A 19,321-nucleotide genomic window follows, 5' to 3' on the forward strand; every position below is an offset into this window, starting at 1 on the left:
ACTGTTTATGATGTTACTGTGACAACTGTCGATAGACGTAGCTGGTAAATTCACTCTGGCTATCTACTCCGATTTCGCAGGATAACTGACAAATTTACGAACACTCAATACCCGTTGAATATGGCCGGTGTCAGTAAACGTTGGCTATAAAAAAGTTATTAAATGTTGCCAGCAGCACAGTTGCAATCACCAACTCTCTGGATAACATAAAAACAGCCTAACCATCTCTGCTAGGGTGAGTAAAATGGTCAGAGTGAGCTGTTTTCTCATTTGTGTCTGGAAGTTCCTAGCAAGCTAGCCAACGTTAGCCCGTTAGCCAGTTAGCCTGGGAGCTTGACTGTTGTTAGGTCAAAACGTTCTGATCAACCCTACTTTTCAGGCCAGAGCATTCAGTGTGCGCTCTGAACACTCCGAGAGCAAAAAGCTCTGAATTTACGAACAGACAATCTGACAACGCTCTGAGTTTACAAACGCGCAGAGCACACTCTGGTGCTCTAGATTAAATTTACGACACACCCATAGTATAAATCAACCTTTAGTCTTGACATCTTTGGTTGTTTAATACACTGCTTCACATGTGAATCCTTAAAGAGATGGGTGGGGCTAAAGCTTAAGAGGGTGTGAACGATGTTGAATGGTTGTAGACAAAGAAGAGCTCTCCAATAAGTACCCAAATATTCAAGAGGCATTTTCTCAAAAGTGAGGTTACAAGTTTTCAACTTTCAAAGAATAATTACTTTCCCATTGTTCCTCAACTACCATTTTCTAGCTCGGAGTCTTTACTTTTATCCAATGTAAAAAAACACAATTTCAAATTTTGCTACATAAGACTGAATCGATCGGTCGGTCACATAATAGGGAATAGGGTGTCATTTGAGATGCAGTCCTGCTCTTGAATCATATGAAAAGACAAATTTCTAGCTGGCAGGGAAATCAACCCTCATCCTCCCTCTAGCTAGCAGCCTGACTGAGACTGACTAGATCTTGTCGTTACTTAATGAGGTGTCATGTACAGTTTATATAAAAGGTATGACCTTATTAAACTATGAGTGAAAGGGCAAGGCGATGGTTCTGAGAGGATTTAAAACATTAAAGCTGAGCTGAATGGGGACTGGAACTGCCTGGGACTCGGCATGCCTATAACCTAATGTCCACCGAAATAGAACCGTCAGTCATTGACGTTGTTAAGGTGTCATTATAATCTGTACCGTTGTTTCTGTGAATATAATTCATGGACATTTTTATAGGGGTTGATCAATTTTTTGTTTGGGCAAATCAAGTCTGACATTTTATAGTGTAAATTACAAACTTTATGAATTATTAAAAAAGCCATTTGAAAGACAGTACAATGTTATATTCAGTATTGGTGCCTAGGATCATACTACAAACTGAAGACAGTTTGTAGTATGCCAGTTTCTCACTTTTCAATGTTTCAAGATGTTGAGATAGATAACTGTATATCTTAATAAAATAATGTTTTAATACAGTCCGAGATGCAGACGTAGCAGACCTACTGTTTATAGTTGAAAAAATCACATACAATTATTGAACATTAAGTACACTTGTTCACATTCTAAACCTGCATGTGGCACAAAAAAAGAGACTAACAATAATATAACCACTTAAAGGAGGTCCATGGTCAAGATATTCTGAACTATTTAAAAGAAACTAAATGATCATGGCACACACACGTGATCATTCCCGCATACAGTAAGCTTCTTTCTATCCAGTGCAGAAAAGAGTCTAACTAGCCAAAGACTGATGATAATTTCCCTAAGAGCAACTGGAAAAAGCTAGCTTTAAATCAAAATCTCTTTTAGAGATTGCTCTGAGCTCTCTCTAAGAACTGCTCTATTCATTATTTCCTTTTACTGGATTTCTGACAACCAATTCAATTAGTCTGGATATGTGTGGGCGTAAAAAAAAGGAAACATGACAGACTCAAAAGATGGATGGCAACCTTTGCTTCACCATTAAAAATCACAATCACACCGTATCGAAGCTCCATCCATTTGTTTATTAGCTACTACCAGCAGAATTAGAAGACTAACTTTCACTGGAGTGGCACGTGGGGAATAGCGGACTGAAACACTTCCTCTGCCATTCTATTAAAATGTATTTCTTCATGAACTTCGAAATTAACAGCCAACAGTGGACAGCGGATGACGTATCAAATGGCATTTCCTCCATTTACTATATGGTCATAAATAGAAATGTATGAATCACAAGAAGGTAATAGATCAGCTATGGACCTGTGTTAGTGTAGCTTTTCAGTATGGTGAGGGAGAGATGGTGACTCATCATCCACCTGACCTTAGTGGCAATCTGTGGGGACGGTCTGTCTGGCTTCTGTGGCGCAGGGGGTATAGGGGGTGGCGCCTGTGTGTGTGTGTTTCTATGGTCTAGGGGGAGCCAGAGCCGAACTCCTGGTAAATGAAGGAGTAGAGGCTGATGTCAGGATGGCGGGTGAGGCAGCTCTGACACACTGAGCTGTAGTACTGACCCAGGAGACCAAACACATCCCTAAAAACAAGAGACTACGTCAGATACAAATGTTGGATCTTAATTTGACCAGTTTCCCACAGCAGGAAAACAATCCTGCAGCAACAGGAAATATTAATTATTGTGTGGATTATAATTCATGGACATTTTTGTAGGGGTTGATACATTTATCTTTAGGGAAAATCAAGTATGACATTTTATAGTGTAAATTACACATTTTAGAATCCTTTTTAAACCTTGAATACACTACAAGTTTGCATTTTCTACTGTGTAGGACATGTCCTGCATCAACAGGGTAAACAAATTAAAATACTATATCTCATTCACCAAGCGTCTGACCTAATGCAAGACCAGCTGAGCATCTAACACAGGACAAACATTCAAAAATTGTAATTTTTATTGATTGTACAGTTTGTGAATTAAAAAAACAATTGTTCACCAAAAATACATAATACTATAATTAATATCATCACAAGGTGTTTGACTTTGCAATGTGCAAAATCCTCCAATGCATTTCAGTTTTGTATGTAAAGAGCCATGGGATTACACCAGACATGGAGAGCAAAAAACAACAGACTACAGTACAAGCTTTATTCATTCATCAAAGCAAAGGGTCTGATGTGAGCCGAGGGAGTACCGTAGACATGCTTGAGAGGGAGATGTGTTTTTAATACGGAGAAGCTGCAGATCAGACTTTTCCCAGATCAGACTACTCCAGGCTGTTTTTCCCCCCCGGACTAAAGATCCGGAAGCTTCTGCGTATGTGCAGAACCCGTTCTGGATCACATTCTGCGCCTGTTTATTCTCTACTCATATAGAGGCTACTCTATTGAATGGTGCTTGTTTAATTAAGTTAGATCAAACTGAATCAATGTCTGGCTGAATCAATGTATTCTACATAACAGAACTGAATTTAGTAGCATAGTATAACATTACTGTAAAACACCACATTTTTCTTTCATGTGGCCAAACTCAACAGCGTGCACCACTAGGCAAAATAGACAGGTAGGCTACGCTACAGTACACCATCTGCTCTAAAATACACTCACTGTACATCATTCAAAACAACACTTTAGATTACTTCAAAACTACACTGTATAACTCAAGATCTAAATGCATATCCCCATGAATCTGATTCAGATCACATGGTTGGTGTGCAGATGCTACATGGGAGTTTCACCTGTAACACTTGAAGAATTATCAATTAAAGTGAAGGGAAGGAGACCACAACAATTGTAAAAATGTCTGAGAAGTCAGATACGCAGCCTTTTTAATAATCAAATGGCTTTCAGTATTACAGTATAGAGAGAGCACCATGTGAGTGTTAGGGACATGGTAGTACACATGTCAGATATAGAGAAGGACTGTGCGTGTGTGTGTGTCTTACCTACGCTGACTTGTCTCTGTGTGAGGAAGGAGTGCATGGTGTGGAAGTCTGTCATCAGGTCGCTGTCACCGTAGGTGAAGTAGGCCACGTCTCGGCAGCTGCCAGCATCTGGAGCAGAGCTGGGAGGGGGGGGGGAGATTGAGAGAAAGAGGGAGAGAAACAGAGAGGGCGAGAGACAGAGAGGGAGCGATGGACCGATGCTTTCTACAGACACAGTACAACACCGGATGACAGGATCATAAGGTTCATGTCCTAAAGACAGCAACAACTCACAACCAGATACAGCCAGAGCAATTTCAACTGGCTGTGGAAGTCACTCAAACCAGGGCTGAACTTGAATGTTTAAGGGATATACAATGAGTATACAAAACATTAGGAACACCTGCTATTTCCATGATATAAACTGACCAGGTGAAAGCTTTGATCCCTTATTGATGTTAAATCCACTTCAATCAGTGTAGATGAAGGGCAGGAGACAGGTAAAAGAAGGATTTTTAGGCCTTGAGACAATTTAGATATGGATTGTGTATGTGTGCCATTCAGAGGGTGAATGGGCAAGACAAAAGATTTAAGTGTCATTGAAAGGGGTATGGTAGTAGATGCCAGGCGCACCAGTTTGAGTGTGTCAAAAACTGGTCCCCCACCCAAAGGACATCCAGCCAACTTGACACAACTCTGGGAAGCATTGGAGTCAACATGCACCAGCATCCCTGTGGAACGCTTTTCAAAACCGCATAGAGTCCATTTACTGATGAATTGAGGCTGTTCTGAGGGCGGAGGGGGTGCAACTCAATGTTAGGAAGGTGTTCCTAATGTTTAGTACACTCAATGTATGATCCTGGGGATAGGTTGATTCCACCCCCACTTCCTCAGTCCCCCACTGAGAAGCCAGCCCTAGAACGGGGGACGACAGGGTCTGGCCCCAGAGACAAGTGTATGTTTAATAAAGAGGCTGGAAATAAAGTCTGCTGATTAATGAAGCAACCGGGTACAGAGAGAAGCAACGGTAACAAGCTACAAACATTGCTGAATAAACATCTTCAACAGTGGGGGCTGAAGCTAGTTTATTTTTCTTTCACAGACTTTCCTTTCCTCCTTTTTCCTGTTGTCATCACTCTTTCAACTATTCCCACAATTCTAAGTATGGATGGAGCTATTTGACAGAGACCAGGCAAATAGAGGGGCACATTGGGCTATATTAAGTTTCTGTTCTCCCCAGAGGCATGCCATTATGAAGACAGTGGGGTAACACTGCCAGTTGACTTCATAGAGAAGTATTATATACACATAAGGAAGTACCGATGACGAAGGTGGAAAGAAGGAAGAGAATAGGGATAAAAACACTTGAGGAAGATTGTCAATGAAGTCGTTTTTATACTTACCCGAGCCAGATGAACTCATTGATACTATTTTTATGTCTAGCCGTTCTGGTGGACTTCCATTCATTTTTTTTTGCTGTTTGAATGAAATATATCCATTGATTATTGGAGGATATAAACCCCCAAAAGTATGTGAACCCCTAGGCTATTGACTTCTCCAAAAGCTAATTGGAGTCAGCTAACCTGGAGTCCAATCAATGAGACGAGATTGGAGATGTTGGTTATAGCGGCCTTGCTCTATAAAAACTCACAAAATTTGAGTTTGCTATTCACAAGAAGCATTGCCTGATGTGAACCATGCCTCGAACAAAAGAGATCTCAGAAGATCTAAGAATTGTTGACTTGCATAAAGCTGGAAAGGGTTACAAAAGTATCTCTAAAAGCCTTGATGTTCATCAGTCCACGGTAAGACAAACTGTCTGTAAATGGAGAAAGTTCAGCACTGTTGCTACTCTCCCTAGGAGTGGCCGTCCTGCAAAGATGACTGCAAGAGCACAGTGCAGAATGCTCAATGAGGTTAAGAAGAATCCTAGAGTGTCAGCTAAAGACTTACAGAAATGTCTGGAACATGCTAACATCTCTGTTGACGAGTCTACAATACATAAAACACTAAACAAGAATGGTGTTAATGGGAGGACATCACGGAAGAAGCCACTGCTGTCCAAAAAAAACATTTCTGCACAAAAAAAGGCACAGAAGAGCAACATCAAACCTCATCCCAACTGTAAAGTGTAGTGTGGTTGCATCATGGTTTGGGGCTGCTTTGCTGCCTCAGGGCTTGCTATCATTGATGGAAAAATTAATTCAAGTTTATCAAGACATTTAGCAGGAGAAAATAAGGCTATCTGACCGTCAATTGAAGCTCAACAGAAGTTAAGTGATGCAACAGGACAACAGGACAACGACAAAAAACACAGAAGTAAATCAACAACAATGGCTTCAACAGAAGAAAATACGCCTTCTGGAGTGGCCCAGTCAGAGTCCTGACCTCAACCTGATTGAGATGCTGTGGCATGACCTCAAGACCTCACACAAGACATCCCAAGAATATTGCTGAACTGATACAGTTTTGTAAAGAGGAATGGTCCAAAAATCCTTCTGACCGTTGTGCAGGTCTGATCCACAACTACAGAAAACATTTGGTTGAGGTTATTGCTGCCAAAGGAGGGTCAACCAGTTATTAAATTCAAGGGTTCACATACTTTTTCAACCCACGGTGTGTCCAATCAAGTTGTAGTGACATCTCAAGGATGATCAAAGGAAATTGGATGCACTTGAGCTTAATTTGGTGTGAATCCTGATGTAGAGTGCATTCGGAAATTATTCAGACCCCTTGACTTTTTCACAGCCTTATTCTAAAATGAATTAAAACCAACATTTTCTTCATTTATCTACACACAATATCCCATAATGACAAAGCGAATACAGGTTTAGAATTTTGTGCAAATTTATCAAAATAAAAACGAAATATCTTATTTAAATAACTATTCAGACCCTTCGCTATAATGCATCCTGTTTCCATTGATCATCCTACAACTTGATTGGAGTCCACCTGTGATAAATTCAATTGATTGGACATGATTTGGAAAGGCACACACCTATATATATACACTGCTCAAAAAAATAAAGGGAACACTTAAACAACACAATGTAACTCCAAGTCAATCACACTTCTGTGAAATCAAACTGTACACTTAGGAAGCAACACTGATTGACAATAAATTTCACATGCTGTTGTGCAAATGGAATAGACAAAAGGTGGAAATTATAGGCAATTAGCAAGACACCCCCAAAAAAGGAATGATTCTGCAGGTGGTGACCACAGACCACTTCTCAGTTCCTATGCTTCCTGGCTGATGTTTTGGTCACTTTTGAATGCTGGCGGTGCTCTCACTCTAGTGGTAGCATGAGACGGAGTCTACAACCCACACAAGTGGCTCAGGTAGTGCAGTTCATCCAGGATGGCACATCAATGCGAGCTGTGGCAAAAAGGTTTGCTGTGTCTGTCAGCGTAGTGTCCAGAGCATGGAGGCGCTACCAGGAGACAGGCCAGTACATCAGGAGACGTGGAGGAGGCCGTAGGAGGGCAACAACCCAGCAGCAGGACCGCTACCTCCGCCTTTGTGCAAGGAGGTGCACTGCCAGAGCCCTGCAAAATGACCTCCAGCAGGCCACAAATGTGCATGTGTCTGCTCAAACGGTCAGAAACAGACTCCATGAGGGTGGTATGAGGGCCCGACGTCCACAGGTGGGGGTTGTGCTTACAGCCCAACACCGTGCAGGACGTTTGGCATTTGCCAGAGAACACCAAGATTGGCAAATTCGCCACTGGCGCCCTGTGCTCTTCACAGATGAAAGCAGGTTCACACTGAGCACATGAGCACATGTGACAGACGTGACAGAGTCTGGAGACGCCGTGGAGAACGTTCTGCAACATCCTCCAGCATGACCGGTTTGGCGATGGGTCAGTCATGGTGTGGGGTGGCATTTCTTTGTGGGGCCGCACAGCCCTCCATGTGCTCGCCAGAGGTAGCCTGACTGCCATTAGGTACCGAGATGAGATCCTCAGACCCCTTGTGAGACCATATGCTGACACATGCACATTTGTGGCCTGCTGGAGGTCATTTTGCAGGGCTCTGGCAGTGCACCTCCTTGCACAAAGGCGGAGGTAGCGGTCCTGCTGCTGGGTTGTTGCCCTCCTACGGCCTCCTCCACGTCTCCTGATGTACTGGCCTGTCTCCTGGTAGCGCCTCCATGCTCTGGACACTACGCTGACAGACACAGCAAACCTTTTTGCCACAGCTCGCATTGATGTGCCATCCTGGATGAACTGCACTACCTGAGCCACTTGTGTGGGTTGTAGACTCCGTCTCATGCTACCACTAGAGTGAGAGCACCGCCAGCATTCAAAAGTGACCAAAACATCAGCCAGGAAGCATAGGAACTGAGAAGTGGTCTGTGGTCACCACCTGCAGAATCACTCCTTTTTTGGGGGTGTCTTGCTAATTGCCTATAATTTCCACCTTTTGTCTATTCCATTTGCACAACAGCATGTGAAATTTATTGTCAATCAGTGTTGCTTCCTAAGTGTACAGTTTGATTTCACAGAAGTGTGATTGACTTGGAGTTACATTGTGTTGTTTAAGTGTTCCCTTTATTTTTTTGAGCAGTGTATATATATAAATATAAAGGTTCCACAGTTGACAGTGCATGTCACAGCAAAATCCAAGCCATGAGTTTGAAGGAATTGTCTGTAGAGGTCCAAGACAGGATTGGGGGAAGGATACCAAAACATTTCTGCAGCATTGAAGGTCCCCGAGAACACAGTGGCCTCCATCATTCTTAAATGGAAGACGTTTGGAATCACCAAACTTCCTAGAGCTGGCCGCAAGGCCAAACTGAGAAATCGCCACTTGGAGTTTGCCAAAAGGCACATAAAGTACTCTCATACCTGATGAAACCAAGATTGAACTCTGGCCTGAATGCCAAGCGTCACGTCTGAAAACCTGGCACCATTTCTACGGTGAAGCATGGTAGTGGAGGCATGGAATGGGAAACTAGTCAGGACAGAGGGAAAGATACAGAGCAAAGTACAGAGAGATCCTTGGTGAAGAGTGCTCTGGAGCACTCAAGACCTCAGACTGGTGCGTAGGTTCACCTTCCAACTAGGACAACTACCCTAAGCACACAGCCAAGACAACACAGGAGTGGCTTCGGGACAATTCTCTGAATGTCCTTGAGTGGCCCAGTCAGAACAAGACATCAACCCGATTGAACATCTCTGGAGAGACCTGAAAATAGCTGTGCAGCGACGCTCCCCATCCAACCTGACAGAGCTTGAGGATTTGCAGAGAAGAATGGGAGAAACTCCCCAAATACAGGTGTGCCAAGCTTGTAGTGTCATACCCAAGAAGACTCTAGGCTGTCAAAGGTGCTTCAACAATGTACTGAGTAAAGGGTTCGAATACTTATGTAAATGATGTTGCCGTTATTTATTTTTAATAAATTTGCAAAACATTCTAAAAAACTGTTTGCTTATGGGGTATTGTGTGCAGATTGATGAAGAAAAAACAATTGAATCCATTTGAGAATAAGGCTGTAACGTCACAAAATGTGGAAAAAGTCAAGTGGTCTGAATACTTTCCGAATGCACTGTAACTTAGCTATTTCTGTATTTTATTTTAAATACATATTTTAACTTTTTTCTTGTCGGGTATTGTGTGTAGATGGGTGAGAAATATATTTAATCAATTTTGAATTCAGGCTGGTCAGGCTGTTACAACAAAATGTGGATTAAGTCTAGAGTATGAATACCTTCTGAAGGTACTGTAGGTCCATAATGGATAGGTGGGCTGGGGCAGGCGATCAATTCCCCTATTAATGAAAAATATTAACGTTGTCATTTGATCAATAAGAGGTGGGCAGACAAATAGGTCTTAAGTAAATGAACGTGTTCCATAGCCAGGACTAACCAGAGAAAGGCCATACTAACTGGCCTGTGTCCCAAATGGCACTCTACTAAACAAAAGGAGTGCACTATATTATAGGGGATAGGGTGCCTTTGGGACTCATGCAGGGCCTGTTGGAGCTTGGCTTTTCATGCTCGTCTCTACTCAGCAGCGCAGTCCACTTGGACCATGACAATACAGAGTTACAGAAGAAGAATGTTCATTCTTAAAAGTCTAAGCCATTGGGGGTGGGGGGTTCTAAGCGGACATATAGAATTGTTTTATGATGGTCATACTATGAATCATATAGATATTTGATTTAGCATTTTAGGTATTAAAATATTACACTTACATTGATAAAATATTGAATTTGGCCTTCACTACTACAGACCAGAGGAACGCATTGAACAACATTCATGATTGGCAGCGGTCTAAGGCACTGCATCTCAGTGCTAGACGCGTCACTACAGACATCTTGTTTCGAATCTAGGCTATATCACAACCGGCCGTGATTGGGAGTCCCATAGAGCGGCGCACAATTGGCCTAGCGTTGTCCGGGTCTGGCCAGAGTAGGACGTCATTGTAAATACGAATTTGTTCTTAATTGACTTGGCTAGTTAAAAAAATGTTAAATAAAAAAAAGGTTTTGAAGTGTCTGTCCTACAGTATCAGTTAAAAGTTGACACACCTACTCATTCAAGTGTTTTTCTTCATTTTCACTATTTTCTAAATTGTAGAATAATAGTGAAGACATCTGTTACGAATCCCTTCGGCACTACAGTCTAGGGGGGATGGCAACGAGACGTAACATAACTCATGCAAATTATAACAGTGAAAAAGCAACAGCGAGAACAAATAACCACAGACAACTTAAAATCTACCGCCAAACACTCATGGTTTATTTGTAAACACACGGTAATGGGGGAGCGGGAAAAGGGGCTGAGCTGGACCCAAGGAAAGAAATAATAAGCATTCAAGAACACCCCTAAGCTAGTCTACCTGCTTCAAAAACAGCTAGCTAACTAACCAAAAATACAGAGGGTGGTCCGCCCAGTTCTAACTAGTGTATTTAGACAAAGTTTACCTACGGGTAGTGTATGCCCATGGGCAACTTGTTAAGTGGTTGTTCCACTGGATATCATAAGGTGAATGCACCAATTTGTAAGTCGCTCTGGATAAGAGCGTCTGCTAAATGACTTAAATGTAAATGGTACCCCCTTTCCCACAATCAAACAAACAGTCAAACACCATAACAAAACAATACTCACAGGGTAACAGACAAAGTGACATGTAGTCGATAAACCAAACAAGAGATCTACAGAGAGATTGAGCTCCAGAGAAAACAACTGAATGGGTTTTTAAACCAAGGGAAAGGGGTTGTGATTGGGTAATGGAAACAGGAGGAGGTGTGTCTTCTGATTAGCGACTGATTGGTGACTGATTGGGGAATGATGATTGCCACCTGTGAGGGGAGAAGGAGAGAAAAGAAATACACACACAGGATACACACACAGGATACCTGTATCTGTAACAACATCAAAACAATGAAATAACACATATGGAATCATGTAGTAACCAAAAAAGTGTTAAACAAATCAAAATATATTTTATATTTGAGATTCTTCTTAGTAGCCACACTTTCTCTTGATGACAGCTTTGCACACTCTTGGGATTCTTTCAACCAGCTTCATGAGGTAGTCACCTAGAATGCATTTCAATGAACATATGTGCCTTGTTAAATGTGAATTTGTGGAATTTCTTTGCTTTTAATGCATTTGAGCCAATCAATTTGGTTGTGACAAGGTAGGGGTGGTATACAGAAGATAGCCCTATCGGTAAAAGACCAAGTCCATATTATGCCAAGAAAAGCTCAAATAAGCAAAGAGAAATGACAGTCCATCATTACTTTAAGACATGAAGGTCAGTCAATACGGCAAATTGTAAAAGTGCAGTCGCAAAAACCATCAAGCTCTATGATGAAACTGTCTCTCATGTGGACCGCCACAGGAAAAGAAGATCCAGAGTTCATTAGAGTTACCAGCTTCAGAAATTGCAGCCCAAATAAGTGCTTCCCAGAGTTCAAGTAACAGGCACATCTCAACATCAACAGTTCAGAGGAGACTGATTGAATCAGGCCTTCATGGTTGAATTACTGCAAAGAAACCACTACTAAAGGACACCAATAAGAAGAAGAGAGAGTTGCTTGAGCCAAGAAACACAAGCAATGGACATTAGACCGGTGGAAATCTGTCCTTTAGTCTGATGAGTCCAAATTTGGGATTTTTGGTTTCAACCGTCGTGTCTTTGTGAGACGCAGAGTAGGTGAACGGATGATCTCCGCATGTGTGGTTCCCACCGTGAAGCATGGATGAGGAGGTGTGATGGTGTGGGTGTGCTTTGCTGGTGACACTGTCAGTGACTTATTTATAATTCAAGGCACACTTAACCAGCAATGCTACCACAGCATTCTGCAGCGATACGCCATCCCATCTGGTTTGCACTTAGTGGGACTATCATTTGTTTTTCAACAGGACAATGATCCAACACACCTCTAGGCTGTGTAAGGCTATTTGACCAAGAAGGAGAGTGATGGAGTGCTGCATCAGATGACATGGCCTCCACAATCACCCGGCCTCAACCCAATTGAGATGGTTTGGGAGGAGTTGGACCGCAGAGTGAAGGAAAAGCAGCCAACAAGTGCTCAACATATGTGGGAACTCCTTCAAGATTGTTGGAAAAGCATTCCAGGTGAATCTGGTTGAGGGAATGCCAAGAGTGTGCAAAGTTGTCATCAAGGCAAAGGGTGGCTACTTTGAAGAATCTAAAATCTAAAATATATTTTGATTTGTTGAAACTTTTTTGGTTAGTACATGATTCCATATGTGTTATTTCCTAGTTTTGATGTCGTCACTATTATTCTACAATGTACAAAATAGTAAAAATAAAGAAAAACCCTTAAATGAGTAGGTGTGTCCAAACTTTTGACTGGTACTGTATATCTAGGAGACATAAGAAAGCTCAAGAAATATATATATATTTTTTTTACACATATTTAAACCCTTTTTTGGGTAACATAACTACCTCCATACTTCCATACATTTTTTTAAATCGGTACCGGTTACCTTCAGACGAGTCCCGTGACACTTGTGGGGGTCATAGAGCAAAATATAGAACACCATCGTGTTCGTGAGAATCTCCACTTTTCACAGGGCTTGTAGCCCAAACGGTTCGGACGCTACAAACAGAAGTTGGCACAACGACTGTACCGACTTCAGATGGGTTCCCCGACACTTGTGGGGGTCGTAGAGCAAAACGGAGAACACCATCGTGACAGTCTCCCCTTTCCATAGAGTGGTCATAGTTTGTAGGTCAAACCGTTCAGACAATACAGACGTTTTTGTGAGAAGACAGATTTTTGGGATGTCTCATGGTCTGACAAACTCCACTCCAGCTCTGTCAGTGCGACATCGGCAGATGTGGTTGATTGATAAGCATCCAATGCAAAAACATATCTCTAGCTTAAATTTGGGGATTTTGATACTGATTCTTTTATTATGTTAGATGGACTCTTGGGGGTTTTAAAGGATTCATGGATTATTCAGAATATGTGTTTTTCATGTTGTACTGATAGGGGCCATTTTTGGTAGCACTTTATAATAACTCCACATAATAATTCCACGTAATAAAGCGTTGATAATTGATTTGTAAATAGTTTATTCACCATGTATTAATCTTTACTTTGGTAATGTTGGTAAAGCAGTTATTCACACGTTCATAAACAACTTTTACAGTATGTAATAATGATTTTTATGATCATCATAAGATGTTTAATATAGGTCCTTATAAAACATGTACTAATCATTAGTTAAGTATTTTTGTATGGCTTCATCTAAAATGAGGGCTATTTATACTTTATAAATACCTTACAAATGTTTTGAGTGATGTTATTACTCATCCATTATATAAATGCTTTATTACGTGGAGTTACCCCAAATGCCCCACAGCCCCAGTTCCCTGTAGCAACCGCAGAGAGATTCTGACTCCTCTCCCCCGAGCGCGAGAAACCACAGTACGCCTGAGGGAGAAGGGAGAGGGAGCGGGAGAAACCACAGTACGCCTGAGGGAGAAGGGAGAGGGAGCGGGAGAAACCACAGTACGCCTGAGGGAGAAGGGAGAGGGAGCGGGAGAAACCACAGTACGCCTGAGGGAGAAGGGAGAGGGAGCGGGAGAAACCACAGTACGCCTGAGGGAGAAGGGAGAGGGAGCGGGAGAAACCACAGTACGCCTGAGGGAGAAGGGAGAGGGAGCGGGAGAAACCACAGTACGCCTGAGGGAGAAGGGAGAGGGAGCGGGAGAAACCACAGTACGCCTGAGGGAGAAGGGAGAGGGAGCGGGAGAAACCACAGTAGGCCTGAGGGAGAAGGGAGAGGGAGCGGGAGAAACCACAGTAGGCCTGAGGGAGAAGGGAGAGGGGAGAAGGAGCGGGAGAAACCACAGTACGCCTGAGGGAGAAGGGAGAGGGAGTGGGAGAAACCACAGTAGGCCTGAGGGAGAAGGGAGAGGGAGCGGGAGAAACCACAGTAGGCCTGAGGGAGAAGGGAGAGGGAGCGGGAGAAAGGAAGAGAGAGTGACTTTAGAGAAGATGTACAAAAACATGACCAAAAAAAGCAGCCAGACATTTATCAAATTAACTCAAACAATGGGGACCATGTAAAGTGCAGTGGTGATAAACAATTGAGGCCATATAAAATGCAGTGGTGATCAACAATGGGGGCCATATAATGTGAGGTGGTGATAAACAATGGGGGCCATATAAAATGCAGTGGTGATAAACAATGGGGACCATATAATGTGCAGTGGTGATAAATAAACTGAACCCTTCAGTTGGTCAATGTTGATGTGACATTATGCCAAGTCAACAGATCATCAGTCATGGCAGGCCTGGCTACCAGTAAGTGAGTCGAAGATTATATCTCATTTAAGTACAGTAAAGCCGGAAGGAAGCAGCCTATTTAGCCGCAGGGCTACGATCACTGTTCAGTGTAGTTCCACGTCAGAGGTTACTGATATGTTTCATAATACAATCATGACAACTCCAGTATAATCCCAAACATTCACACATACAGTGGCAAGAAAAAGTATGTGACCCCTTTGGAATTACCTGGATTTCTGCATAGATTTGTCATAAAATTTGATCTGATCTTCGTCAAAACAATAGACAAACACAGTCTGCTTAAACTAATAACACACAACAATTATACGTTTTCATGTCTTTATTGAACACATTGTGTAAACATTCACAGTGCAGGGTGGGAAAAGTATGTGAACCCTTGGATTTAACAACTGGTTGACCCTCCTTTTTGCAGCAATAACCTCAACCAAACATTTTCTGTAGTTGCGGATCAGACCTGCACAACGGTCAGGAGGAATTTTGGACCATTCCTCTTTACAAAACTGTATCAGTTCAGCAATATTCTTGGGATGTCTGGTGTGAACCGCTCTTTTAAGGTCATGCCACAGCATCTCAATCAGGTTGAGGTCAGGACTCTGACTGGGCCACTCCAGAAGGCGTATTTTCTTCTGTTGAAGCCATTCAGTAGTTGATTTACTTCTGTGTTTTTTGTCGTTGTCCTGTTGCATCACTTAACTTCTGTTGAGCTTCAATTGGCAGACAGATAGCCTTACATTCTCCTGCAAAATGTCTTGATAAACTTGGGAATTTATTATTCTGTCATTGATAGCAAGCTGTCCAGGCCCTGAGGCTGCAAAGCAGTCAAACCATGATGCAATCACACTATACCACACTACACTTTACAATTGGGATGAGGTTTTGATGTTGCTGTTCTGTACCTTTTTTTCTCCACACATAGTGTTGTGTGTTCCTTCCAAACAACACAACTTTAGTTTCATCTGTCCACAGAATATATTTTGCCAGTAGCGCTGTGGAACATCCAGGTGCTCTTTCGCGAACCTCAGACGTGCAGCAAAGTTTTTTTTGGACAGCAATGGCTTCTTCCGTGGTGTCCTCCCATGAACACCATTCTTGTTTAGTATTTTACATATCGTATACTCGTCAAAAGAGATGTTAGCATGTCCCAGAGATTTCTCTAAGTCTTTAGCTGACACTCTAGGATTCTTTTTAACCTCATTGAGCATTCTGCACTGTGCTCTTGCAGTCATCTTTGCACTCTCCTAGGGAGAGTAGCAACAATGCTGAACTTTCTCCATTTACAGACAGTTTGTCTTACCGTGGACTGATGAACATCAAGGCTTTTAGAGATACTTTTGTAACCATTTCCTGCTTTATGCAAGTCAACAATTCTTAATCTTAGGTCTTTTGAGATATTTTTCTTCAAGGCATGGTTCACATCAGGCAATGCTTCTTGTGAATAGCAAACTCAAATTTTGTGAGTGTTTTTATAGGGCAGGGCAGCTCTAACCAACATCTCCAATCTCGTCTCATTGACTAGCAACTCCTGAGTATTATATTATCTTTACCTGAGTATTAACAACTTCACAGTTCACACAGAGCTTGATTTCTTTCCAGCCATTTAAATGTTACATATTTGAAAATTACACCTAAACAGAACAATCAGACCTATAGAACATTTACATCAACAAGGGCTTTTGATATTGATTGACATGAAATGAGTCATCGAGGCAAATTAAATGATGGATATAAGCAGGCGCTCTGGATATCAATTTTTGCATGATAAATGAAGTGAGTAGAGTCAGAATGAATGTTGAGTACCCCTCCTCCCCATCTGCATCCCAAATGGCACCATATTCCCATTGGCCCTGGTCATGACATAGGGAATAGGGTGCCATTTGGGACGCACCCACACCCGTCTGTCCAGTGGTCCATTCTAGGGGTTTAAAAGGGCAGATGTGACACTTAACTAAACAACCCTCTAAACAAGATTGATCTCCATGTTCGAATGTTACACCTCCTGTCAGAACTGTCAAATGTATTTCCGTTGCTTTCTGAAGTGAGACTTGACAACATCAACGTAACGTCTTGATTGCGCATTGTCAATTTCTATCAAAGAGAGAGTACTATGAGAGGAACTGGACACCTGAATAATTCTGATTCAATTACCCTCCACTTGATTTGGATCAAATCATGTGAATAGTTATAGTAGTAGCAATAAGGATCAGAATGTCGTATTAATAAACTCAGCAAAAAAATAAACATCCCTTTTTCAGGACCCTGTCTTCATTGTAAAGGGTTTGAACACTGTTTTCCATGCTTGTTCAATGAACCATAAACAATTAATGAACATGCACCTGTGGAACAGTTGTTAAGACACTAACAACTTACAGATGGTAGGCAATTAAGGTCACAGTTAAGAAAACTTAGGACACTAAAGAGGCCTTTCTACTGACTCTGAAAAACACCAAAAGAAAGATGCCCAGGGTCCCTGCTCATCTGTGTGAACATGCCTTAGGCATTCTGCAAGGAGGCATGAGGACTGCAGATGTGGCCAGGGCAATAAATTGCAATGTCCGTACTGTGAGACATCTAAGACAGCACTACAAGGAGACAGGATGGACAGCTGATCGTCCTCGCAGTGGCAGACCGCGTGTAACAACACCTGCACAGGATCGGTACATCCGAACATCTCATCTGCGGGACAGGTACAGGATGGCAACAACAACTGCCCGGGTTACACCAGGAATGCGCAGTCCCTCCATCAGTGCTCAGACTGTCCGCAATATGCTGAGAGAGGCTGAACTGAGGGCTTGTAGGCCTGTTGTAAGGCAGGTCCTCACCAGACATCACTGGCAACAACGTCGCCTTTGGGCACAAACCCACCGTCGCTGGACCAGACAGGACTGGCAAAAAGTGCTCTTCACTGACGAGTCGCACTTTTGTTTCACCAGGGGTGATGGTCGGATTTGCGTTTATCGTCGAAGGAATGAGCGTTACACCGAGGCCTGTACTATGGAGCGGGATCGATTTGGAGGTGGAGGGTCCGTCATGGTCTGGGGCGGTGTGTCACAGCATCATCGGACTGGGCTCGTTGTCATTGCAGGCAATCTCAACACTGTGCGTTACAGGGAAGACATCCTCTTCCCTAATGTGGTACCCTTCCTGCAGGCTCATCCTAACATGACCCTCCAGCATGACAATCCCACCAGCCATACTGCTCGTTCTGTGCGTGATTTCCTGCAAGACAGGAATGTCAATGTTCTGCCATGGCCAGCGAAGAGCCCGGATCTCAATCCCATTGAGCACGTCTGGGACCTTTTGGATCGGAGGGTGAGGGCTAGGGCCATTCCCCCTAGAAATGTCCGGGAACTTGCAGGTGCCCTGGTGGAAGAACTGGCAAATGTGGTGTAGTCCATGAGGAGGAGATGCACTGCAGTACTTAATGCAGCTGGTGGCCACACCAGCTTTTGATTTTGACCCCCCCCCCTTTGTTCAGGGACACATTATTCCATTTCTGTTAGTCACGTGTCTGTGGAACTTTTTCAGTTATGCCTCAGTTGTTGAATCTTGTTATGTTCATACAAATATTTACACATGTTAAGTTTGCTGAAAATAAACGCAGTTGACAGTGAGAGGACATTTCTTTTTTTGCTTAGTGTATTAGTAGTAGTAGTAGTAGTAGAATGTAGTAGTAATAATAGTAGAATGTATTCGTAGTAGTAGTATGTAGTAGAAGTAGTCGTATTAGTAGTAGTAGAAGTAGAATGTAGCAGTAATAGTAGTAGTAGAATGTAGCAGTGGTAGTAGTAGAATGTGGTAATAGTAGTAGTAGAATGTAGTAATAGTAGTAGTAGAAGTAGAATGAAGTAGTAGTAGAAGCAACAGTATAATGTAGTAGTAATAGTAGTAGTAGTAGCAGTAAATCGTAGTAGTAGTAGTAGTAGTTTGGTAGTAGTAGTAGCAGTAGTAGTAGTAATAGTAGAATGTAGTAGTAGTAGTAGTAGTAGTAGTAGTAGTAGAAGAAGCAGTAGAAAGAGGTAGTAGTAGTAAAATAAGTTGAATGTAGTAGCAGAATGTAGTAGTAATAGTAGTAGTAGTTGATGAATGTAGTAGTAATAGTAGTAGTAGTGTAATGTAGTAGTAATAATAGTAGAATGTAGTAGTAATAGTAGTAGTGGTGGAATGCAGTTGTAGTAGTAGTAGAATGTAGAAGTAATAGTAGTAGAATGTAGTAGTAATGGTAGTAGTAGTAGAATGTAGTAGTAGTAGTAATAGTAGACTGTGGTAGTAATAGTAGCAGTAGTAAAATGTATCAGTAATAGTAGTAGCATTAGTAGAATGTAGTAGTAGTAGTAGTAGTAATAGTAGCAGTAGTGGTAGTAGTAGTAGTAGTAGTAAAATGTAGTAGTAATAGTAGTAGCAGTAGTAGTAGAATGTAGTAGTAACAGTAGCAATAGTAGTATAATGTAGTAGTTATAGTGGCAGTAGTACTATAATGTAGTAGTAATAGTAGTAGTAGCAGTACTAGTACAATGTAGTAGTAATAGTAGTAGTAGTAGAATGTAGTGTGGTAATAGTAGTAGCAGTAGTAGCAGAATTTAGTAGTAATAGTAGTAGTAGCAGTACTAGTACAATGTAGTAGTAATAGTAGTAGTAGTAGAATGTAGTGTGG

This window comes from Salvelinus namaycush, chromosome 4 (genome assembly GCF_016432855.1).
Source record: "Salvelinus namaycush isolate Seneca chromosome 4, SaNama_1.0, whole genome shotgun sequence".
In the NCBI taxonomy this organism is placed as follows: Eukaryota; Metazoa; Chordata; class Actinopteri; order Salmoniformes; family Salmonidae; genus Salvelinus; species Salvelinus namaycush.